This window comes from Sceloporus undulatus, chromosome 3 (assembly GCF_019175285.1).
Source record: "Sceloporus undulatus isolate JIND9_A2432 ecotype Alabama chromosome 3, SceUnd_v1.1, whole genome shotgun sequence".
Classification (NCBI taxonomy): domain Eukaryota; kingdom Metazoa; phylum Chordata; class Lepidosauria; order Squamata; family Phrynosomatidae; genus Sceloporus; species Sceloporus undulatus.
Window position 1 is genome coordinate 165,591,078 of NC_056524.1, and position 27,054 is coordinate 165,618,131.

Here is a 27,054-nt window from a genome sequence, read left to right on the forward strand (position 1 = left end):
TACTCTAGAACTTAATATGAACTCCAAGGGAACTGTCCAAGGTGCTCCCCAAAAGTGGTGCAGCTGTTTCAATCTCTCCTTTAAAGTTTGGACTAAAATATGGAGCAAGTGTGCTACCCCACTGATTTGGGAACCACCATCTGCCATTGACTGTGTTGTGTGTAATGGTTGCACCACTGGGCTGTGACTTAGAAAATCCAGGTTCTCCTCATCACAATGAAACTCAGTGCATCACCTAGGCCCAGTGAGTCGCCCTCAGACTTACTTCATAGGGTTGCTTTGAGTAGGGAGAATGAGAGCTGTGTAGGCTGCCTTGAGTCACTGGAGTTAAAATGAGATATAACTGTAACTAATAAACAAAAAACTTTAAAAAGAGCTATGGAAGTAGAAATCATAGTAATATTATTGACTGATCTGTGAGACTAGGCAATAAAGATATGCTTGTTTATTTTCTGAGACTATTGGAGATTTTGGTGTATTATTGCATGAGACAACAAAATGAGTTGTCCATCTAACAGTGCCTGGTTGCTTTTGCTTATTAGATTGCAAATTATCTCACAGTTCATTTAGTGTCTCCACTAAATGCCCCATTTAGAAGGTACCTAAATTATAGATTTGGTGTGATGCAAATCTATCTTAATGTGATTAATCAAGGAAGTTGTGGGTAAAAGGAGAAGATGTTTAATGAGATTTTTTTAATAAAATGGTTGGTGGCACTAATAAATAGTTGTCCCCTTTTCACTAGCCAAGCAGATATACTTTGCAAGGAGCTTGCTTGGATGTGTTCATTAATTTGCTTATTTGTCAGTAAGGCTGATAATTGTAGTTGTATAAGCTGAGCTGTTTTAACAGTGTCCTGTCATTAGCATATGGAATTTGTTCAGATATTTAGGATTCTCCTTAAGGAGATGGAAGTTTGTCAGGGAGTGATCCTCTCATATCTAGAGTCTTTGCTGATTTGTTTGGTATGGTGCCAGTTCTTATGGGTGCCAGACTGCAGCCAGAAAACCAAATCCTGGGACAGATAACTTCTGGTCTTCCCAATATTGGATTGTAACTCTCATTATCCCTCATCATTGTATATACTGGCTAAGCCTTATAGAAGTTGTAATCCAGCAGTTTCTGAAAGGCTGTGTTCAGGGCTTAGAAAAGTTGATTCTTGAACTACAACTCAAACAGACTGATAAGGCTCAGAGAAGAACATTGCTTTGCATTAATGTTCTAGAACTAATTCTGTATTCTATTCATAGAATCATAGACTCGTAGAGTTGGAAGAGGCCACAAGGGCCATCCAGTCCAACCCCAATCTGCCATGCAGGAACTCTCAATCAAAGCATCCCCAACAGATGGCCACCCAGCCTCTGTTTAAAGACCTCCAAGGAAGGAGATCCCACCACTCTCCAAGGGAGTTTGTTCCACTGTCTAACAGCCCTTACTGGCAGGAAGTTCCTCCTAATGTTGAGGTGGACTCTCTTTTCCTGTAGCTTGCATCCATTGCTCCGGGTCCCGTTCTCTGGAGAAGCAGAAAACAAGCTTTCTCCCTCCTCAATATGACATCCCTTCAAATATTTAAACAGGGCTATCATATCACCTCTTAACTTTATCTTCTCTTATTGTTCTTTATACGATGTCAGTAAAAATATATATTGCTAAAATAGGTTCTGAATTTCTGTAAAGGCCGTATTTTAAATACAGGACAGCAAATTATGCATTAATGTTAGCTCCTTAGCTCCAAATGCTAAGCATATTTTCCAGTGCTTATTTCTTTTAAGCAAGAAAGGAAGCACACAGGGTGTGCCAGAAACTTGAACAAAGAACACAACCAAAAAGAAAAAAAATTCCACTACGTCTAGTGACTCATTCAAACATTGTTTTAATTTTTTCCCCTAAACAGACAATTAGTTAATTACTTTTAGACCAAATAATATTCATGTGTCTTTTTTCATCCTTATCTTTGTCACAGCAACATTAAAATGATCAAAGCTTTGATTTGTTTCTTGCAGGGTAACATTTAACTCTTTGCTTTATAGGTTTGCTGTGGACTGCTATGAAAGGTAATCTGCTGGGCAGAGGCGGGGAGGGAGAAAATTCTTTGTCCCAACACAAATGGTAAAAGGAGGGAGATACCAGTGATACAAGCCTAATATTAAGACACACACTCTCGCTCTTTCTCTGTGTTATGTGCACATTTCATGTATTATTTAGATCAAATGCAACAGGGCAAATGTGATTATTACGGAACATGCATAAATTTACATGGATCATGTAGGATTTTTTTAAAAGGAGACAGCACGCCTGAGTGCCTTGGAAATGAGACTGCAAACCAGATTTAGAATTCTTCCAGGTTTTTTAATTAAAGGCATTTCACAAGCTGTTGCAAGTGAAAAGAGAGTCCTCACATTATAAAAGTGTAGCAAACCAACCCCCCCCCCAGGTTAATGAGTGAATATTAGGTATTTATAAAGTAGATAAAAGAAGGCGAGGCGGGAGACGGATCTGAAGTTTTATGGTGTGATTTTAATAAAGATTGTAGATATTTGAGAAAGGGGTCAAAGTGCCATTTGCAGAAGCTCTCATTTTGGCCTGGTTTCAAAGATTTCCTACCTCTCTGTGATGAAACCTGGGGGCGAGGGGGCAAAGAAGGTGTAACATGTCTAGATCATGTCTGGTGACACTGTTCATGTCTTCCATTGGAAACACATAAACAGGTGTGTGTGTGTGTGTGTAGATGAAAAGCAACTATGGGAAGGCCACCTCAAGGTGATTTTCTCCCCCATAGAGAAAAAGTTATCAAGGCTACACATCTCCCTGGCCACCAATTCTCACATATGCAGTTAGAGAAGCAACTGATGAGGAGAGCAGGCAGTTTTGAATAGAACAACAGCAGGAAGAAGAAAGATTACACAAGTCCCTTCTCCTCCAGAGCTCTCTAGTTCCTCCATTGCTGCTTTTCAAGAAAGATAAACTACAAGGGTATTATTGCTCATGTATCTCCATTGTCTATAACACCCACTTTGGCTCAGTAATGTGTGTTAATGGATGGCTAGGACGCTTAGCAAGGATCATAGGTTTATCAAGTGAAAATCTTTGTACATGGATACTCTCAGATTATGATATGAGCTTTTTAATTTGAATGGTCTTGATTCCTTTTACTGATGTCTTGCTGTTGGAGTACATGAACAAAAAGATGGGAATGAGGTGTGGGGAGCTGAGTCACCACTTCATTTGTCTAGAGATGGGGCATTGTTTTGTCTTGTTTTGTTTGGAGAGTTGACGGTGGTATGAAAAAGGATCACAGCTCTCTGCATTAGTTTTTAGTCCAACCTTTTACTTTAGTGATCAGGTTTGGCAAGATTTGGTATTGATTTAAAAATCTGAAAACTTGTTTGATCAGAGGCAACACTGGAATGGCTGGGGGGGGGGGAGTCCAGAGTCTATTAAAACACTTTCAACTTCCTTAAAAACATTTGTCTGCCTCTTGCCTTTTATCTCCTAGAGGTAGGTTGTAAAGCAAACTAGTTTAGAAGCTAATTGAACACTGTGGATAGTTAAATATAGTCCCTCGCAATAGTTTTTCACTACAGATGTTACGCCATTTTAGAACTTTAGACTAAATAATGTCAGCTCTTGTTTGCTTTCTTAGCATGTTATTCATTTATTGGGAAATTCAAAATGTGAAACATCTGGGAAAGGGCTTCATGCTTGCAAAGCAATCTTTGAAATGTGTACATTTTAGATTTTCTTTTTAATGGCTGTTTAGAAGGAAGGAATGGGCTTGTGTGTTACAGTCTGTAATGCTCCACAAATGTCCTCGAGCAAGCCTAAGACGACAGAACATGAAATTGAAAAAGATGGTGATTTGGGAAATCATATGCAAATTTATCAAAATTTTCATCCGGCAACTCAAGTAGTCTCTCTTTTGTGACTCTTAGTTTGCCTTCTGTGTAACCTTTACACTGTTAAAAACTCTAAAGAATAGTTTTTAATTCCTGTTGTAGTCTCTGAGTAATGTTTGTCTCCAAATACACGGGTTAATTTATATTGGGCCTTCAACGCATGAGTTAGAAGAGAGCTGTACAAAACCAATCATGTAGAAATAATTGACTTCCATTGGAAGTGCTGGAGTAGTGCCGTTTTAATAGCTCCTCAGTTCTGTTCAGCAATTAGTCCATACGTTTTATGGCTGGGCCTTTAAGGAACTGGTACACTCAGCACAAATTGGGATAATTGGGAGATGATGCAACTTACAGACAAACGGGGAAGGGGACTGGTAACAAACTGTAGTTTTAATCTTCCTTTTTTAATTTTACCATCATGTTTCCTCTTTTAAGCCTCCAAACATAAAATTATGTATTGTGTTAATTTATTAAAATATTTATATCCCACCCTGTGTCCAAAAATACTCATGTAGAAAGTTATTTCCATCAAACTCATTTGGACTTACCTATGAGCAAATACATTTAGGAGCAAAGTAAAAATTAGTTATTGGATAACTATTCTTTTTATTCCCCTCGAAAAATGTTCTTCTGTACCTGATTCATTTACGTTAGGCTGGACACTTGCAGATACGCAGATCATTCAGGATCCATAGCATATCAATATGATATATGCAGTTCCATTTCAGACTTTTATTAGTGGGCATGCTCTGAACACTGGTGGTTTGAAGTTCAGCTTTAATGTTCAAATGTGTCTATATTGGTCTAGACCAGTAGTTCTCAATCTTTGACCTTCCTCAAACTTGGCTTCATCATCAAGTAACACTGTTAAAAATCATACAGGATATTTTTTTAAACCCTCTCGCCCTATGGTTTTTTCACACCTTTGCCTGATGAAAAACCAGGGGAGCTCTGAAAACTTGTATCATGTACATTTTGTTTGGCCTGATAACAATATCACTGTTTTATGGATTTTGGATGTTATTGTACTATGTTATATCACCAACACGGCTACCTCTCAATATGTAATCAGTACATGGCTTCCAAATAATCTCAAATGTATCTTCTTTTTATGCCCCCCTCCTCTAGCTACTTATATTTTGTGTCTTAATTTTTTTTTTTTTTGAAAGAGCTATGAACCATAGTCTATTTAACCACTTAGATTTTTTTAATGTCAGAGTTTGGAAATAATGAGACACTAAAAACAGCCGTTTTTGTTTTGTGGGATGATTAACAAGGGTCTCATAGAATTACATGCTGAAAGTAACATAACAAAGTGGGATCACGTAATATCTTCTACTTGCTTTTTAATCTCACTTTTAATGGGCATTTTAGGCATTTTTATGGGTGTTTTGACTAGAATTTTTCAAGTTTCAGACTATTCTTTATCAACGATAAGTGCTTTCCAGGCCTTATGCTATTCCTTTACCAACTTCCTTTTTAAAGTAATGGAAAGTAATGAAAAAGAAACAATCATAAAAAGGAATGCCATCAATTTTCTCTCAGTAGAGTACTAGTAAGATGAAAAAGAAACACAAGACAGTGTTATGGGAAGTAATTACATTTAAAAAGTAACTTCCTCATTTTGGACACAAGGGCCGGAGTAAGTCTCAGATTTTCTTGCCTTTGTTCACGTCATACACAACCCAGTACTTTCACATATAAACATCTCTTCAAAAAGGTCTGCCTGATATCATCTGTTTGCTCTTTTTTGTGTGTGGAAAGAAAATAATTTGAGCAGGGCCTAACAATAAAATCATATGTCATCCAGGGCCTTTTGTGTCTTGGTACTATTGTCCATATACAGTTAAACCAGGAGTGGACAACATGGAAGGTATGGGAGTCAATTTAGTATTTGTGGGACCCACTATGGTCTGTGGCACCCATGAAAATGGTCAAAAATAGTAAAAATAACCCAAACTGGAAGTGGCAAAAAGCCACTTTGTTTGGGGTGTTTGGGACAGCATTGGGGACGTGGACCACATTCTACTGTGCAACTACTGCACCTGGGGGTTTCCAGGACCAGAAAAACAAAATTTTACTGATTTTTCCACCATGGCAACATCCATTGGAACCTGGGGTTTGGGGAGGCACTAGAACTAAGCTGGAAGTCCCAGAATTCCACGGGATGCTGCCATGACAGTTAAAGTGAAATGGGAGCCTGGGGTGGTCGGGTAGACTACCTAATCTAGCTGCCTACCTCAACTTGTATTTTATGCATGAAAAGCAGAGCTAGAGCATCCCTGAAAGATCGCCTAAAAAAACTTCTAGTAAGATAGAATCTCTCTCAAGTTACATAGAGAAGGGAGCTATTAAAGCCCGAGGCTCATCTTCATGTGTTATCATGTGTACACAATGGATCTTATTATTGTAACTAACAAACATTTAAAAACTCAGAAAAAAAGCCTTCTGCACAACAATCTTAGGTGTATCCTTCCTCCCCTTTCTCCTTCCTTCCTTCCTTCCTTCCTTCTTTCCTTCCTTGTAGCTAACAGCAGGTTGGGCAACACGTACTCAACCCTTGTCACAAAGAGATTTGTACACTGGCTTTTATGAACTCTTGGCATTTTGCATTAGGCAAATAGTGGCTTTGTTATGCGATAATGATGGCTTATATATAGAACTTGACTACGACAACAGGTGATGCCTCACATGTGCAGATGGGACATTACCCATGTCACAGCAGAAATTTTATGTCACTTCATGTCATCTCAATACAGTACTTCTCATTAGTAAATTCACATATTCAGTTTCAGAGATAAATCAAGTGACATGTAAACCAATCAATATTAAGGACTGTTATATTAATTCTTTGCGATTACATAGCTATTTCCGTAGTATCTTTCTTGCACTAATGGCTGTAAGAATCACTGAACTGGTGGAACTGTAATTCTCTAATAGCTGTGCCCTGGGTGGCATGCGTGCATAACTTGTGGCATTTATTGTTAAACGTGTTGTGTACATTTAGGAGCTTTAAAGTTCTTGTATATTTTTGGAAGTGTTACCAGGTTGTTAAGTGCACCAAAATATTCAGTACATTAGCCTCATTATAGACAGCGAGAAACACTTTTGTTTTGTTCTTTCATTTGAGTCAAAGCTGGAAAATGTTACTTGATTATACCATTTTAAAATAAGTTGGTTGAAGTATGTTGACTAATACAAGTGGGGTGGGGGTGGGGGGGAACCAAGCAAAAACTGACATTGAGTTTTAAATGGGTATTTCAGATTACTCAGTTTACTCACCCCTCTCTTGATTCAACTGATTTTCAAAAATAATAATCTTAAAAGCTGAATTAATTTAATAATGTACATTAGCAACTAATGAGTAAGAGAGGAGGAGGAAGAGGGAGAAGAAGAACTGGAATTTTAAATTGCCACTTAGCAGCTCATAGGAAGAATAAATGAGAAGATGAAATGGGTAGGTGTAACAATCTTATCAAGGTGAGCTCTGTAGGGTGGCCCTAATTCAATGTTTGCCACATAGTAGATGCTTAAATAGTTATCACTTAGTGGTAGTATTGAGGAGAGTCTGCCATCTGTGACCAATGTCATTCTATCTCTTGGGCTTGAACCATGTATTTCAGGCCTGAAACCCTGTCAGCAAGCCTAGAGAGTGGATGTCCAGGGGGGCATTCAGACTACAGAATTATAGCACTGTTATGCCACTTTAACTGCCATGGTTCTGTCTTATGGGATCCTGGACTGTTTAGTTTTGTGGGGCACTCAAGGAGTTCTCTGACTAAGGGGCTGTGCAGACTGCCCCTGAAGGGGTGGCCTACAGCCACCTCTGTCTTCACCAGATTGGGGCCGCAGCAACCAGACACCGCAGCCTTGATCTGACCTTTCTGTTGTGCAAAAAGGAGCTGCAAAAAGTGGCTCCTTTTTGTGCCCTGGAAAGGACACTATAGCCGCCAGCGCCACAGCTTTACTTCCTTTGGAGCTGCATCATCTAGATGCAATGCCAGAGGTGCGCTGTGATGCCACGCACCATGTGGTGCAGCATGCGCCATCACACCACCATGGGGTGGAGTCAGGGCATATGTTGTGTGAGCACGCATCATGTGCCACACCCTAATTCCGCCCCCCAGACCGGCCTTAATGGCCCATCTGCACAGGCTTTATGATTTCTAATTGCTGCTCCCTAAATTGCCAGTTGCAGAATTCAATAGGATTAAACCAAGGCAGTGGAATAATAATGTTATAATTCTGTATATAATAGTGTGAATGGGCCCCTGATCTTACTACTATCAGTTCTGTGACTGACAGGCACATGAAGCTTCCAGATTGGCCAGACCTGGTATAAATGTTAAAAGTGCTGGCTTATTTCTCTTGACTGGCCATTATTAATGCATCATCATTAAAGAAAATACATTACCAGAAAGGGGAAGGGACACACACACAAAGATCAACATAAATTAGCATGTACATCGATGTGTATGTGTACAGAGATGTATATGTATATACTATAGATATAGTATAGATGCCAATATAGAAGTACTACTATAATTTAAATAGAAATACAATCCATCACACCCTAGTTAGGAACACTGTGACCAGTTGAACTAGGTCCTTGTTCACTCTACTGCCCAAGTGAAAAAATTTTGAGGGACAATATCAGGGCTTCTGTTTTCCCTTCTTCTAGTTCTTTATCTTTAAATTGAGCTTGGTACTGGGCTGCCTTTCCAAAAGAGGGCAGCTTTCTGACAACTCTTCAAAAATGGGCTTTCATCTGAAAAGTAGGGTTCATGATAACTTCACTGGTCAGCTGAGAAAAACTGGTACTTCTGCTGAAACAAGTGACTAGGAAACTTATGAGATATTTTATTTATTAAATTGGTATCCTGCCTTTTGGCTTGACTCCAATTTAATTTCTTTTTACTGTCCCTGTGTCTTTACTGAACTGAACATGGAAGCCTGACCATTTGCACCATTGGCCTTGGGAAGAGACACCTGTTACTATTCCATTGCAACTAAGTGAAAAGTCAGAGGATGGAGGTTAAGAAAACACTCAGTTTACCACGTGGGCACAATCACTTATCCAGATGGTTACAGCATCCTTGCAGCGGCTGTGCGTCACACATTTATTTGAATCCTATTAGTATGCACATTTGTTGAAGTACCAAATGTATTACAAAATTGGTTTGAGTCAGTGATTTAAATTGATCTTTTTTTCTCTTAGTGATTTAAATTGGCTTGATGTGAATGAATCTACCATGCTTGCCACTGTGTTCTGGGCATATGTGTGTGCTCTCACAGGGCCGCAATTCGAAGAGAGACATGTTTGTGAATACCCCACATTGCTATCTCACTATGTTTCGCTGATCTTTTAAACATGTTTTATATTTTCCCTTTAAAATTCTGTGGATGTCTGTCTCAGCAGGACTCTCCAAATGTCCTTCAGTTTTTGCTTTAGACAAAATTGCCTGGCAGTTCTAGAAAGAAGCTTCCCTGGTTTTTATTCAAGCCAATTACTTGGAATAACAAATTCCTGTATCAGCAACACACTTATCCTCATTAGGCTGAATCCCACTGATCCTGTAGTCATTTCACAGAGCTTCCAAAAACATTTAGTGGAAGGATAGCGTGAGATACATGCTGTACTTCCATTAGCTATTATGTGTGCCTTATGTCTTGTCTTAGCCTTAGTCAAGACAGTGGGGATTTAGTCATTAAAATTATTATCTAGCTTTAGATCCTGCAGTTGTTTAGTTGGTAAAAGTTTGAGTCAATTTATTGAAGTCTGTGTTTACTGTCTCTACAGTTTGTTCGTGACACTGGAATCTTCTGGGGAGGGGGGAGCCCCCCCCCCCCAAATCCCCATGTTACAATATAACCTGCACTTAGTAGTAAAGGAACACAGAATATTTGGCATCAGCTGTGAGAGTATGGTGTCCCTTTGAAGTGAAACAAATTAGAATTCTTGCTGGTTTCCATTATGGGTTGCAAAATGAGAGATGTTCCAAATGAGCTAAAATAATAACTTACAAGTCTACCTTCTGTATCCGTGCTGATACAGAAAATAAAAATAGGGCAAATGTCTCTCAGGCAGAAGTATATAAAATGACAAGCAGGATAATGAAAAGCAGAAGATTAAGAAGACATAAAATTCTTTGAGTGAGTCATTGCTACAGATGAGGCTACTTACAATTTTAGGATTGATGTCTGAGTAATTTGTGACTCATTTCACCCCTTGACACAAACACACCGCGCACCAACTAGGAGCGATGACTATGATAAAGAACATGTCCAATTTTAGATATGACAGTGTCCTCAGCTTTGAAGAATTTCTTTCTCTCTCTCTTTTAAAAAGTGCTCAGACAATTAATGTCTTATGCATGTATTCAACAATAGTTGCTTAGCAACCATCAAGTCGCAAAGCTGCAGAGCCAAAGAGACTGAGATGACGGAACAAAAAAATAAAAATGTCAGCTGCCACTGCAGGTGAGTCCAGGAAGGCATGAGGATGCTTTCTACAGGTCCCAAGCAATAAGAAAAACAGTTACAAATCATATGAGCATGGGTAATTAATGTGATATAATATTATCCGCACACATACATGCATCTGCTCTTTTGGTTAGTCTCAAAGGTGCTACAAGATCTCTTTACATACATATGTTTTGATTTGTACTTGTGTCCTAATCTGGAGTCAGTCCAGTCTGTGGTTTTTTTGTGTGTTTTTTTTTGCCCTCGCACATCTCAATTTAAGTTAGAATTGTCAGGTCTTTTAGTGACCCAGGCCTCCTGCTGAAGGAGGAGTCCCAATGTAGTAAATGGTGTATATTTTGATGTAAAATAGTATGATGCTACTTCCCATACCCTGGATCAAATATAGACCAGAATGGAGACTGCAGTCAAGAAATCGGAAGGAGACTAGGAATGGGAAGAGCAGCTATGAAACAACTACACAAGATCTTAAAATGTAAAGATATAACTAGGAACACTAAAGTGTGGATCGTCTGAGCCATTGTATTCCCCGTCACAATGCATGGATGCGAGAGCTGGAGAGTGGTGCTGGAGAAGAGTGCTGAAGATACTGTGGATGGCCAAAAAGACAAACCAGTGGGTCCTTGGACCAATCAAACTGGAATTCTCTCCGGAAGCCAAGACGACTAAATTGAGACTGTTGTACTTTGGCCACATTATGAGAAGGCATAAATCGTTAGAAAAGATAATGATGCTGGGAAAAGTAGAGGGCAAGAGAAATACAGGAGGACCAAGGCCGGATGGCTAGACTCGATTAAAGGGCCATGAGCCTGAGTCTACAGGATCTGAGCAGGGCAGTCGAGAACAAGGAATCTTGGAGATGTCTCATCCAGAAGGCCCTCATTAGTCAAAGTCAACTCAAGGGCAGCTAACAACAAAGTGTGATGTGTCCCCTACTCTCACCTAGAATTACCCCTTCAGGGACCAAGAGAAAAAGTGTCCTTCCTTTGCATATGTTAATTCAGATTGTTAACAATTATATTTTATACTGGTCAATGACCAAATAAACTATTGATTGATTGATAAGAACAATAGTAAAAAAGTCATGGTTATGATAATACATGATATAGGTTTGTTGTTAAACATATTCATATATTAAGCCATTTAAGTGATGTAATTTTTAAAACAGACAAATTCCAGCCCAAAGTTTGGAAAAATTACCTTCTGGATGACAGCTCTCAGAATCCAACTATGGTCATGCTGACTAGGAATTAAGGGAGTTGTAGTCCAGAAAGCCAGTGTGGCGGAGTAGTTTAAATGTTGGACTGCAACTCTGGAGACAGGGTTTGATTCCACACTCAGCCATGAAACCCACCAAGTAACCTTGGGCAAGTCACATACTCCTCAGCCTCAGGGGAAGGCAATGACATACCTCCTCTGAACAAATCTTGCCAAGAGAACCCTATTATGGGTTCAGCTTAGGGTTGCCATAAATTGGAAATGACGGAAGGCACACCACCACCACCACCACGACAACAACAATAAGGTCCAGAAAGTAACTTTTTCAAGCTCAGTACCAGTCCTGCCTACTATTGCCTCATACCCTCAAAGAGTCTCAGTTTGGCAGGGACAGTCCTGATTAATCCTTTGCTGGACACTTTTTCAGATGCTTTAAAAACAATTCCCAGTTTCTCTCTGACATTTCCTCCCTTGGTCTTGAGTTTATAGTATTTCCACTAGTGCAAACTGAGTTCAAAATGCAAAAGCAGGTTGCACTCCACAAAATCAATAGAAAGGAGAGAAGAAGAGGAACAGAATCTTGTCCTTCACAATAGGCTCAGGCAAAAATAAACTGCTGCAGCATCTCCTAACTTATGTTTTATTCCTCATTAATTACTTTTGCCATCTTGACCACACTCTGGTGTTCTTTGACCTCTGATGTTTTCCGGGTTTCATCTGGAAGGTGTGCTGCCTAGCCAGCTGAAGCTGAACGGACAATGAGAAGAGTCAAATTCAACCATTTAGTGAAATTAACCTTTAATATTGTCTCCTTTGGCATCTATGAACTCATAAATAAGTTATAAATATTCATATTTTAAATGTGAAACATTGAAATCAGCACCAGCTCCATGGGAGAATAAATCTCAAAAACATTAATATATTCTCTTGAAGCAGGCTAAACTTCTCTTTGCAGTGGTGATTTTGTTAATAGACAAGGCTAGTGGTCAAAATGATATTCCATCTATATTTTGAAATTGCTCAGTTCAGGGGGTCTACTCATAAAAATTATTTCATCTCAAAACCAGATGCAAGTTGATAGGTTGCATCTGCACTTCAGAATTAGTGCAGTTTGACACTACTTTAACTGCCATGGCTCAATGCTATGGAAATCCAGGATTTGTAGTTTTGTGAGATATTTAGCCTTCTCAATCAGGGAGCTCTGGTGCCATAGCAAACTACAAATCTTGGGTTTCCATAGTATATAGCCATGACAATTTAAGTGGTGTCAAACTGCATTGATTCTGCAGTGTGTCAGGAGCCATAGGCAGCTGCCTTATACAGTTTCAGATTTTGGCTGTATCTACCCAGTATTGTTAACCCAATGACTAGCAGTGGCTCTCTAGGTTTCTAGGCAAAAGCTTCTCCAAGGACTTTCTCTAAGGAGATTTTGCAATCTACTAACTGAGCCCCAACCTTTCTACTTTCATATATTGTTACAAAGAATTGCCCTTCTTTTCTTATTTTAAGTTACTATTACAGTAAGAAACTGTTGTCCAGACCGAGCTTGAAAAATTGCATGGGAATTTATGGTGGAGGTAGGGATTGGCTTAGCGTATCCTGTAGTCAATACTGCTTTGTTGGCACTGCTCCATGACTAAGCACACCAATCTTACTCAAGAGTTATGGATGCTGTTTTAGGAGGTAGCCCTGGGACATTTCCAAAGACAGATGGAACATTTGAAGTAACCATTTTGTGTTGAGACTCCGCATGCTCCATAGCATCCTGTGTTATTCATTCTGCTTGCCCTCCATGTTCATCACAAGCCTCATTGACATACGTAAAAGATTCTTGCTGAATAAAGTTAAGCCAAAATAAAAAGCTCCCACATTAAAATATATATCTTTGGAATTTTATAATTTCACCACAAAAATGTTTCCCCACTGGTTATTACCCACTTAGGCTTGAGAAAGAATGCATCTTCCTGCAACAAGACTGGGAAAAGAGTGGCATTTCTGATGTTTGCCTGCATCTCCTATCATGCCTATTCAAGGGTGAGGGATTATGGGAATCACAGTTTAAAAATATTGGGAGACTTACAGATTCTCATCACTGACCTATAAAATATGACTTTTACTGCAGTCACAGAATCCAAACATCTTTCTAATTTACATCATGACATTGAGCATCAAAATAGTAGGAATAAACAACAGTGCTGCAGTAATAAGGCAATTTATGTAAAAATATTTTAAAATTGTAATTTTTATTTCAAAAATCGATTTTAAGACTGTTGCGGTCTCTTCCAACTCTATGATTCTATGATACTATGATTCTAAAAGCCCAGAGGCAGATTATAACAACCAAATACTGTACAAATTCCTTCCTAAAAAGAATTTAGCAGCTTCTGGAAGGTTATTAATGAGGAAACAAGTCAAGCTTCCTATGGAAAGGAGTTATTCAGCATCTACTGAATAAATGAAACATCCAGATCTGGGAACAGAGTCTGATGAAGTGAGTGGAAGGGCTTGGTGAGGGTCAAAAGGGACGCCTTTGACATATAGGAACAATGCTATCAAAGAGTCAGCTTTGTGAGAATGGCCTCTTTTTGAAGACAGTTCTCACATATGCCAGGACAGTGTTTTTCAACATCTTCATGAAGCAACATTTAATTTCAATATGGTTCCTTTTGCGAGGAAGATAATTGAATGAAAATGCTTTCCACAGCCTCTTTATTTGCATGACTGCCTAAAGATTGTGAAACAGTTTATTATTATAAAATTAGTGTGGCATAGCACAGAACAAGCTGGGACCATGGCCAAATGAAACAGAAAAAGAATAGTTGCATAAGGTTTTTGAGAAACATGCAGCTGAAAACAAGTGTACTGTATATTCTTCTGAATTGTTTGCTCTTTATGAATGTTTTCTTTTCAGTCGCGATTGCATCTCAGTTTAAAGCCATTGCCATTGTTACTGTAGTTATATCTACTCTTTACTACAAACATGGGAACATACTTAACGTAGATTTTGTAAACCAATCATGGCTGACTAATTGTCTCAGGAGAGATAAAAAGGGGAAAAGAAGTCAAGTACTGTATCATGTATGTAGTTAATGAGAGTGAAATGTTCTTTTTCTTACCAGTAGTGAGATACTAGTTGCCTTTTACTCTTTAAAATAAAAGAAAGAAAGGATAACATTTTGAACAATTTCCTACCTCTGTTCTCTCATGTTTTCATGGCAGGGTATTATTTTGCAATCAGGATAAAAGCATTATTTATGAATGTTCTAAAATATTACATTACTGTAAGTTTAAGGCTGCAAATCAATCTCTATCTTTTATAAAAGCATTTTATTGATTTTTTTGGATAAATCTTTACTAGAATTTTTAAGTACCCACTTTCTTTATGGATTGGGTTTGGGAGTAATTTTATAAGTAAGCATGTTTTTTCAGCTGTCTGCTTAGGTCTGAAATGGCTTTTCAGAGTAAATGCTGCTTGTTATTGCATATAAAACCACTTGGACTGTAACCATTTACTCATGCAGTATTGAAATGTGTACATTATTTTCACAACAGATAGAAAACTAAAATTGCGGCCAACTTAATTTAGACACCTTTATTACTATAAAAATTGATGGGAAATGTGCACAGCTACACAAATGTAGCTCAAAACCCAGAGGATGGCATAACATCTACCTACTGGTAACAGTGAGCAGCTACTAGCAGAAAACCAGTTAAGCCATAGGGGGTAAAAGTATTTGTTCATCACATTCTCAGAACAAAGTTGGATTTGAGCAGTGAGGTTTTGCGGAAACATCATAGGTTATTTATTTAAAAATTATATCCTATCTTTTCTGCAGACCTGGGATAAACAAAAATGGAATAGGTTGCACATGCAACATACTAGAGTGGTGTGGACAATGAGGATTTCTTCTGGCAAACAGGAACATGGTCGTGCTTTCAGAATATAACTTAGTATTTATTTATATATTTAAATCTAGTCTAGTTTTGAAACCTAATGCTTGATTTCAAGAGCATCATATTTCTTTCCTTTCCAGAGTCAAAACAACATTTCAGACTGGCAGGGGCTTATTATACATTTGTTAGACATTCAACAAAGCTAACCATTTACTGGTTGCAGCCAGGCTGGTCCACTACTTTATTTGATGAAGATAGCTACCAACAAAACGATCAAATAAGGAGTATGATGCACTGGGGTTTTCCCACCCTGCATCTCTTACCCTATCCTTCCTTCATCACAAATAGATGTTGAATATGTAGAACTAAGCCCACAATGCTATAGTGGGGTATTGGCTGGTGTGCTCTTGCTTCATGTCCAAACTGTAATTATAAATCCATTATCATAGAGTACAGTGGAATTATAATATTTGCTTTTGAAGCAGAGGAGAAAGCAATAGATAAGATGAAGTCCGAACCATGCAAAATGTTGGCAGTGGTACATTTGAAGCTCAGGCAACAATTGAATGCAATAGGAGACAAATGTGCTTGCATGGAACAGGGTGAAGTGGATAATTAACACAGAACTGAGAGTATAAACCTGAATTCCTTTGTAATAGATGTCAGCATTAATAAAAGAGTAACAGGCTGCAGCCATAGGTACTTTCACTTGGAAGTGCCATTGAAATCAATAGGGCTTGCTTTAAACTGGGGAGTAGTTTTCCTAGGTTCTCCAAGGATTTAGGTTGACACTGGGCCAGTTTACCCATCTTATTAAAACAAAATAGGAAGAATTCTAGATTACTGTGAATAAAGAAGCATATGAACATGCACTGCTCTGCTCACTCACTTCCACTTAGCTCTTCCAATCAGCAGGAGCACCTAAAGAAACCAGAAAGGCTCCATCTACATTTAAAAGCATGTGTAAACAAGGAGTCATGACTTCTTAATGTTCTAAAAAACCGCAGTCATGAACCAGAAATAAATCTGGTGTGTGATTCTGGATTGCTAAGAACTTTGTTTAAAGATAACAAACAACAGAGGAAGGTTTCTTGGTTTGCTTAGCCTTACTTTCCCCAAACTTGGGTTCCTTGGGTCCCAAACTCTAATCATCCCACAAAACACCACATCTGTACTCTTGCCATCATGGCCATAAGAAGGGCTTGGAGGGAATTTGGAATCTCAGACAAGTGAGCTATACATAAATGAAAACCACATACCAGGGCGTAATCTTCATATAAAAATGATGGTCTTGTACTGGGAGAAAGGAGAGTTATCAAATAAGCAACACAGCAAATAAGGGGCACATGGGTAGACCTGGGAATTAACAACTTACTATGGCCAGCTATCTCAATCATCCCATGCCACCGCCACCCTAAGTCTGATTTTGGAAGCTACTCATGGTTAGACCTGAGAGACGGTCAAACCCTAGGTAGGGATGCCTCAATCCTGCCTGAAATCTTGGAGACCAGCTAGTGATGACCTTAACTGAAAATTCAAGGTACCTACAATGGCCTTTTGACACTGCTGAAGGGCTATAATTGGTCCTGATGAACAGGCAGCCTCACAAACTCCTGGCCATTTAGATCCCTCCTAAGTGAAGATTTTCCCACAGAAAATATAGATTTTATATATCAAATGGACTATTGCACTAGAAAAGCCACTGGACACATGTCACTGAAGCTGTTGTATTCTTGTATATCTCAAAAGCTTCACCTTGGGTCTAGAAAGACTGCAACAAGTAGAAAACTGGGCACATGTTGAACATCAGGTTTTCACTGCCTGGACACACTAGAATACAGCATAATAAATGCTGAACAGGCTTTTAAGACCAAGACTCTGGTCCATATGCTACAGTCTTGCCCTTTGCTGGGAGGGGGAAAATGCAATGTGTCACTTGCATTTATGGGATTGCATTGAACATTTCTTAATTCCATTATTACTAAGAGATTTACCATTAGAATGAAACATTGGAAGTGGGCTCCACTTTCTTGGAGCTGTTTGAGAGTGAATATGGATTGATTAAGTATTATGAACATTGTTAAACCTGTGTTACCTCCCTTGTCTTCTCTCCTTTCTAACCTCATACTGGTCTTTTGTAGGCAGGTTCAGTCCATTCTTAACATATGATCACATTACAGTATATATTAAAGCAAAACAAAAGCTTCCCATTTAAAAAAGGGGTCCCTGGATGTTCATAGAATCATAGAGATGGAACAAACCACAAGGACCATCCAGTCCAACCTCCTGCCATGCAGGAATACAAAATTAAAGCACTCCCAACAGATGGCCATCCATCCTCTGTTTAAAAAAACTCTTAAGAAAGAAACTCCACCACATTCCAAGGCAGCTTATTCCACTATCAAACAGTTCTTACTGTCAGGAAGTTCTACCTAATGTTGAGGTGAGATCTCTTTTCCTGTTCTTTGATGTAATCTATGTTAATAAATTTCAACTCCCAGCAGCCTCAACCAGCATAGCCAGTAGTCAGGAATTCTGAGAGTTATAGTCTAACAACATCTGGTGGCCCAAGACTGCGAACAACTGGTTTAACCACTCCTACTTGCAAGATAAACCAACTGAAAGCAACTGAGTTGCATAAACTGGCATCCTTGCTCATTCATGATAAACCAGAATCATTGAAAATCACGAGTTGTGGTATGTGAGCCAATCTCCAGTTTTGTATAAGTCACTTGGTTGTCTTTGAAGACTCCAGACCTAAAAACTGTTAAGGGTGAGAGAAAAAAAGAGAAGGAGCTTTCCAGTCAAGGGATTACAAATTTGAATGACTGCTTAAAATTTTCTACCCAAGAAGAAAATGTTGCTCAGTGATGCCTGAAAATGTCAGTAAATTTGTATTAGTCAATTCTACTGGATTGATTTAAGCTTTGTGAACATTGTTAGACTCAGTAATGCTGATGTGTTAAACGCAGAGTGCAGAAATGTCATTTATAAAATAGATCTATCTGTTCTTGTTGTAGCTGTTTAGTGGAAATGATTTTAACTACACACCAAGTTCACTCTATCCTCCTATATCTTTCCAATTTAGCAAATAAACAGGCTTACTTTTAAAAATCTGAACTGCTTAGTAATCTTCTCCCAGTGGATTCTCGCAGGTGTAATTCTAGTGATTTATACTAGAAGAGTTACTTTTTCTTTAGCACAGCTACCCCTCTGGAAACCTTTTCTTGAATAAATGTTATCCTTTGTGTTGCATAACTCAATATCTGTCTTTTGGATCAATGAAGCAATGTTTCTCACAGGTTCATGCTTGCTTAATATTTTGCATGGAAATTAGTAAGATCTTAATGGAGTCTGTAGTCAAGAAATCAAAAGACTAAGACTTTGAAGGGCGGTTATTATTAAACTACTAGATAAGATTCTTTAATGCAAAGATATATCATTTAATGTCAATGTCAGGATCAGCCATGCCATATTATTTCCACTTCCTGTATGTGAAAGTGAAAGCTGGGCAGTGAAGGAAGCTGATAGGGAGAAAAATCTACTCACTTAAAATGTGATGATAGAATAGAGTTCTATGGGTATCATAGACTTTCCAGAGAACAAACAAATTGGTCTAAGAGCAAATCAAGGATGAACTATGATTAGAAGCCAAAATGTCTAAACTGAGGCTATTGGACTTTGGACCTATATTGAGATAACAACTTTTTGGAAAACGTTATAATGCTTGACAGAGTTGAAGGCTGTAGGAAAGGCTGTAGGAAAGACTGCACTGTACATGGATTGAGTCAAAGAAGCTACAGCCCTGAGTTTACAGGATGTAATAAGGGCTTTTAATAAGAGGATCTCTCAGAGGACTCTCATTTATAGGGTCATCATGTAACAACAAGATATCATAACCTTATGGAACAGATTAAGCTACTGATAGGACTTCAGATGCAGGGTTGCTGCTTAACTACAAACCATTGCCAATGTTATACTGACATAAATATTTATAGGGGCAGGAGGAGGTCCTTGGCTGGATCCATACTTGGTTATTGGGAATCATGGCAGACTCCCCTTTAGTCTCTAATTGCAACAGTGCCTCCTTTGAAGATTGCAACCCTGCACATAGTGTAGGGTTGGACATACTAAGAGGCAGAATAAAACAACCAGTAGGTAGTGGAGAACAAGGCAAGATAGTAGTCCCCAGCTAATCTTTGAGTCCCTGAGCTGAGACAACTCATAAACTAGTCTGCTACTCACAAGTGTGGTGTACACCATTCCATTGCCAGTGTTAAAGGAACATTCAACTATTAGTCCAATCAGTTTCTAATCGTGAAATGGGTGAGGAACATTTTTTCTTTTCTTCAGACAAAGGAATGTCTTGGGTTGGCCCTAACCCACTTTTAACCATTCTTCGTGATCAACAGTTGAATATGAGCTTTATGCTTTCTTGTGCCAACTTAGTGGTGGGATATAAAGCGCCACTCTGTCCATAGGAAACATCTTTAACCTCATAGATAGCTGGGTTTTGTTTGCAGTCAAAGTAGATTCCATACCAACAAGCAGAGTCATGACAAATGTCTTTCTAATGGATTCAGTGAGCTATGATGTTGTGTAACAAATGATTACATTCTAGAGATTATGTCTAGTAGCAAGATCTAAAGACTAGTGACTGGATGAGATAAGGCCAGGTATTGGCAACGGTTTGACATTTCACTGGCAAGGGATGGTTAAGAAGGCAGCATGAATATAAATAAGTTCAAAGGTTATGTGAGGTGGAGTCATGTAAGCTGTAGAAGAGGAGGTGCACAAAAACAAACCTGTCCTAGAAGTTGTTTGCGCTCAGGCCTTCTCAGATGACTTACTTGGGCCTGTTATTTGAAGGGCCTCTGTTAGTTTGTCTGATGTCTTCTTCTGATTAGACCAAAATATTTCACTGGGCATGTTGGATCAGACCTAAGACCTATCTAGTTGAATGTTTTGTTCACAGGGTAGCTAATCAGTTGCCTATAGCAGCTGCCCAGCAGAACATGAATGCAACATCACTCTTCCCATCTTACACTTCCCAAATTGATGCTGAAGGTGCTATGTAGCCATCCTACATATAGCCATCCATAATAGCTTCAGATGGCCTCATCCTCCATTTGCAAAGTAGTCTGAGAGGTGAGATATCCCATAGGCCTATGGCATGTTGTGCATTTACTTTTCACGATACTTCATTTCATCAGGCCTAATTCAGTGTGGTTGCACTAGTACATATACCTTGAGAACCAGGATATAAAGCAGGAGTGAACAACTTGTGGCTTTGCAGATGTTTGATTACAGTTCCTGCCAGCTGTTCTTATTGGCCAGCTGGCTACAGCAGATGGAAATTGTAGTCCAACATGTGGAAGACCACACATTGCCCACTCACAAGCATATGGAAAGACCTGAGAATGAATTTATATGATGGTTTCATTAACTATTAACCACTTAAAATTTTTATAATATTAAACAGTATATAAACATCATAAATAGATAGGAAAGAAAGGTCTTCTCCCACAACCTCAGTGTGCAATTTAAAACACTTTGGGATAAAGTTACAAGGAAGTGTTGTTTCAAAGTCCGATTGCACAAATGAAACCAATCTACATGTCCAGTATTCATTTTCCTGATTATATAGTTTAAACATCATAAAAACAACTTTTGGCATTTCAATATCATCTAGACTGAAAGAAGACCCCCATTCCACATTATAGCTTCCCACATCCCAAACACACTATCATTTTCTCTTGCTATAAATTATAGAGATGACCTTTACAAATCTCTACAACTTTTTTTTAAAAGGACATACCAAGAATTTTCATTTGCCTTATATCTCTATATCTTTCTATAAATACAGATAATAGATCTAGACCGATATAAATATGTTAGTATAATTATCAGGACATTCAGTCCAGGAAGAAGAAAGAAGTTGAGAAAGAAAAACATTTTGAATTTGCACAACTCTGGTTGGTATAAAAAGAACAAGGAAACAATGTCATGTATAGTATTTCTGAAGAGCTTGCTGTTTAATTTTATATGAGCAGTATTTCAAGAGTGTCGATGATACAGTGGGAAGAGAAGTGGATCATTCTTATTGTGAAACTCTTACTAGTACTATAAAAAACACTGTACTTTAAAAATGAAAAAAGAAAGAATGCAATACACAGTCATCCATCATGCAATGTTAAGAATAACAGGACATGGAAGGGAGGCTTAACAAAACCTAGCTGTTTGAGAAATAGAGTTTTATCAAAGCAACAGTCAAATAAAATAAATGTTTGGCATCTTTATTCAGGATGGGCTGGAAAATACATTTGTTTTGTGCTTTACCCCGCCTCCAAATGTACCCTTATTAGTTTGTTTTAACTATTTGCATTTCAGGGATGGGTCTCTTGCTCAAGAAATCATTCAGAATCTTCCAGCTGTATTTTAAATTAGATTGGCTACTTTTAAATGAAGTGAACATGAAGAATTAATTTGGTAATTTGGTATTAGCTATATAATCCAAGCCTGTCAGCAACATTTTAAAAAAATACACATCAAAATAAATGGAGGGTGGGAGAAAAAGATACACACCTGGTTTAGTTATGTTAAATCTTCACACATGTTACCCATTTACAGAAACAAATAAACTGCTTCTTCAGAAATAAAAACTATATTTCTTTTCCATATTAGGCAATTTTACAGACTCATTCAGCCTACAATCCTATAATACTGAGCTAGCGGGCAAATCAGGCTGTTTTAAGTTAGGAATGAAGTTTTACAGAAAATAACAGATGCAGTGATTTCCCATGAAAGACTTGAACTCTTGTTAAAAGGCATTGCCTGACATTCTCTAAAATGAGATAATTCCAAGATTGCACTGGTGGTCATAATGGAAAGTTCCACCTCTCTCTTCCTTTATTCAACCCAACTGGCTTCAGATGCTTCTCAAGCCCTCCAGACCCAGGCATTGAGGGCTGCATTAGAGAAAGGGAATCAGTGGTGTCTGCCAGATTCCATGTCAGAGAATGGTGAATTTATTCTGGATTAGTCTATTAAATTCAAAGGAACTAGGAACTAAGATCTGAAACAAATTCAGCCCTCCAAGGAAGCTAATATGGGTGGATCAGCCACTTCTGTTGGATCCCGGAGGAACTCTGCTGTTGGATTCTGCCTGATGCTAATGTTAACACCATCCGTGCATTGCTTTTTTAAAGAAACACACATATCAACAACAATAAGTTGAAAATGTGTATGATGACGCCAGTGATAAGTACTAGGCAGTAGGGTTACCAAGTGCCTGGATACCAGCTGAAGGGGATTTCTTGCTTCTTTGGATATTAAGACAGGGAATATCCAGACAGGGAGACAAATTATAGTTTCAGTGGTGCTGGAGGAGAGCGAACATTTGAATTTTGTACATGAGATGCTTTAAAGCTTTGGCACTTATCTCCACCTGTTCCTAGCTCACACCGCAAAAGTACATGTATGTGTGTTGCACCAGGGTTTATTCTAAGCTCTCTCCCAACAGTACAAAAAGTCAGAAGGTTCATACCAAGAAACGTTTCTCCCCAGTCCACCTGTTGCAGTCATGTGTGATGTGACCAGGCTTTAACCGCACTTCCCCAGAAGCAAAGGAAATTGTACATCTCTGCCTGTAGCGTATGCAGTTGGTTCACCAGAATCCATAGTGTTAGGTGCATGTGGTGACAGCAAGAAAAGTTTATTCCAGGGGCCACTCCAACATTTGCTAGCTACAGCAAGAAAAGTCTTGCTGTGCCTTGCTTCTAGGGTTCAAAGATGCAATGTGGCTGTCTTGTATGCATCCAACCTTAACGTATCCTCTGGGAGGGCATCCTCTGATGAGATGCCAATGCTATCACAAAAGATTCTCCAAGCTGCAAAAATTTGGATGAAAAAGAAAACTATGAAAGGGGGAAAGGGAAATGATAATGAACTGATAAAGTAAGAGACAGAGAAAAATAATAAAAACAGAAAGAAAAGGGGAAAACTCCCCACTAAGATTATCTTCTGTTGTTGTTGTTGTTATATTTATTTCTATCCCACCTTTTTCCAGGTCAGGACTCAGAGCAGCACACAACAAAAAAGACATGATTAAACGTCTACATGATACAAAAGTTAAAACAAGATTAAACAGTAAATAATAAAACCACATTAAAACATACATAATTAAACACACACACATGCACCAGCACAACAATTATCAGTATCCAGCACATTGTGTAAGATGGGCCTTATATAGTTACTCATCAAATGCCTGTTGAAATAAGAAAGTCTTCCTTTGTTCACAGAGAGGAAGAAGGGAGGTTTGCCAGTCTAACTTCCCTGGGAAGGGAGTTCCAGAGTCTGGAGAAGCCACTGAGAAGGCCCTCTCCTATGGTACCACCAAATGTGTCTGTGAGGATGGTGGGACAGTGAGAGAGGAGCATCCCCAACAGATGTGAAAGCACTGGCTAATTCATAAGGGAGAATACAGTCCTTCAAATAGGACATCTGAGAAGATTCCCTGTATAACTGTGGAGCTGGTAACCTATTTTCCTTCCTTATGTAACTGTGCATCCTGTACACAGTGACATCACTAGAGGGGTGCGGATAGCACTGGGTGACACCCCAGATGGGGAGTGTCATCTGGTGAGTGGTACACCTGGAGGGACTGGCATGGCTACCGGGCAGGCAAGAAAAAGTGCTTTCCCACTTGTCCAGCAACTGCACTGGAACTGAAACGAGTCCTTCAGAGGCTGCAGTGCCCCCCCCACAGTGCCACACCCCTTGACTCTGAAGGCCTTAGCCGGGGGCAGCTACCTTCAGGGGCCAGCATGGTAGCAGTCTTCCCCCTCTGCAGTGGGTCACACTGTCAGCGATACCACTGCTGCACAAAACGTGGTGACTGTTGCAGCCACTGGGAGCCGTTTCCCACTTACCTGGCTGCTAGAAATGCTTGATTTTGTTGTTGTTGGCATTTTGGAAGGGCATACTGTTGCCATGTTAGCTGCTTCACCAGATTTTAACCAGATTCTTTCCCCATTTACCCAGATTGTCCTCATGGATATTTCCACCATCAGCTGAGGTGCAAGCAGTCCCAGCCTACCTACCAACCCTTGCCTACTCCAGCTCTGTGACATCACAAGGATCTTCCCTTGTGATGTCATAAGAACCTCCCTGTTAGCCTCAGCGTGTGGCCTAGAATTTCAATGAGTGATATGCTACTAACCTAGTGACCCTATTTGGTAGCTGTGGGATTTCCTTTCCCAACAAAATTCTGGCATGTATTTCATGTAGGGTCTTTCGGAGATTTATGTAAAGTTTTCCAGAAGTGACTCTATATGTCTTTTTGTCTTTTTGTAGATTTTAGCTAAGTTTTCCCATGGCTGGGCCAAGTTTCTTCCTGCATCAGCATCCTCCTGGTCCACTGACACAATTAAATTTCCTATTAGGCAGTGCCCTGACAAGTCCTTGTGCCTTTGTGGCTTCTTTGATTATCAGATGGATGGATTGATTGGAGTTATATCCCACCCTTCTTCCAAACAAAGGATTAAAGGGCTATGGGCAATAAAACTGAATAAAAGAAATATGATTAAACCATAGAAGCAAATTCAAACATAAAACATGAAAAATGCAAATTAAAACGCACAGAGAAAAGAAAATACTGCACCCCCTTGCTCCATACCATTTTTCTCACCTTATGAACTGGGCCAGGATTGTGGAACACTTTCTTTTTATTTATTTGGGGTTTTTTAAACCACATTATGTAACTGTGCTCACACAATCTGGTTGTGCTAATTTTTCTCCTACATTCCCAAAGGCGCAAAGATGAGAAAGTACTACAAAGTAGTGTGTAGTTGTCACATTTCTTGAAAGGAAAGGAGCTGGAGTATAAATGCCAGTTTTTACCATGTTAAATGGTACCATTTTAAGCTTTTGGTGGAAAAGTATATATCTGAGTACTTCTTCATCTAATAAAACTATCTGTACATACAACCTAGCATGTTAGGAAGAAGAGTTCATTTTATTGCTGCTTTTCTGGGTGCAAAAATTCCTCCTGTCCCAATATCCCACTTCTACCCCACTTAACATGCCAAATTGGTAGTTTTATGTAACCTTTAGCTCTGAGAGTGTCTCTTCCCATTAGCTACTAACAATGACTGTGCATTACATTTTATATGTAGATATCTTTTTCTTACTCAGCGTAGCATTGATATGACACTAGAGGGCAACTGAGAGTTTGCTTTCATGAAAGAAAACCTGCCTGGTTTAATAATATCAGTAAAATGTTTAAAACATGGTAAAGATTGACTCCACCATTCCTTCTGCAACTGCCAAGTTCTGTATTTGGGGGGGGGGGGAATAACATGCAACTTTTGGTTCTTTGTTGACAGCAAGTAAACAACCAAGGAGAGAGCCTGAGAAGGAACTATATAGGCAACATTGGAGAAAAGCTGGTTTTGCCCAAATAAGGGTTCTTTATTTTTGGCTTCCTCATATGTTAGATAATGATCAACTGACAATTGGTCATGAGTTAATAATGCTGAATGCTGAAATATGCAAACCATGTGGCAGAGGAACAGCTCTGCCAATGAGAACAAAAGCAGTGCTATAGTTACATATCAAGGGGGAACAATCATGGGGAAATAACTAAAACATGAAATGGCAAGTCACTTTAATCTGCCCTGTTTCCTCACAGTCAGTCTTGATACCAGCACACTGCAAAAGTGTATTATATAACTATCTGGCTTTTTGAATATTTTGCTGGTGAGCAAGAAACAATTTTATGGCTTATTGATCCCCCCGCCCCATTCTCATCTCTTGATTCTGATAGACAACAGTTTTACAAAGGCTTTTGTCCTGAACAGAAGTAAAACGGTGCTTTCCACTGCAAATATTTTCTATGTAGTGATGTTTTGTCTTTTTTTATGAAGATTCTTTATTGTTTTAAAATTGCTGGTATTTGTATAACACATGCTTCATCCACTTTGATCCAGAGGCTTACAGTACATGTCTGTTTGTTCTCTTATTTATACTAGTAAAGAAAGCTCATAAAACTGGGGGGCGGGGGGGGATGATGGAAAGAAGATATATAGTTTATCTCAGTGATAGAACACAAGAGTCAATTCCTAGCATTTCTGATGCATAAACTAAACTCAGAACAAGATGTTATGGTCAGGACAGAATACGGAGAAGCGGAGTAGTTTCCAGTTGCAGAGGGGTCAGGCAAGGCTGCATTTTATGACCCTGTCTGTTTGTAGGCTAAACATATCATATATAAAGCAGGATTAGACTTAGTGGAAGGAGGCGAGAAAATTGGAGGAAGGAACATAAACAATTTAAGATATGCAAATGACACCATACTACTAGCAGAAGATAGCAAAGACCTGGAAATGATTACTAAAGGAGGCAAAGGAAGAAATTGTAAAGGCAGGTTCACAACTGAAAATTAAGAAAAAAAATGACCACATAACATTAAAGTAGATGAAGATGAAGACATTGAACTGGTACAAGATTTTCCATATTATTATCAATCATTGATTAGAATGGAGACTGCAGTAAAAAAAAA

At 38.9% G+C, this 27,054-nt stretch overlaps 1 protein-coding gene across 1 annotated transcript in view; it reads left to right on the top strand.

The window, feature by feature from the left end:
* LOC121925884 (AT-rich interactive domain-containing protein 5B-like) overlaps positions 1-27,054 on the top strand; it is a 361,184-nt gene that overhangs the window by 166,707 nt on the left and 167,423 nt on the right. The window lies entirely within an intron of this gene.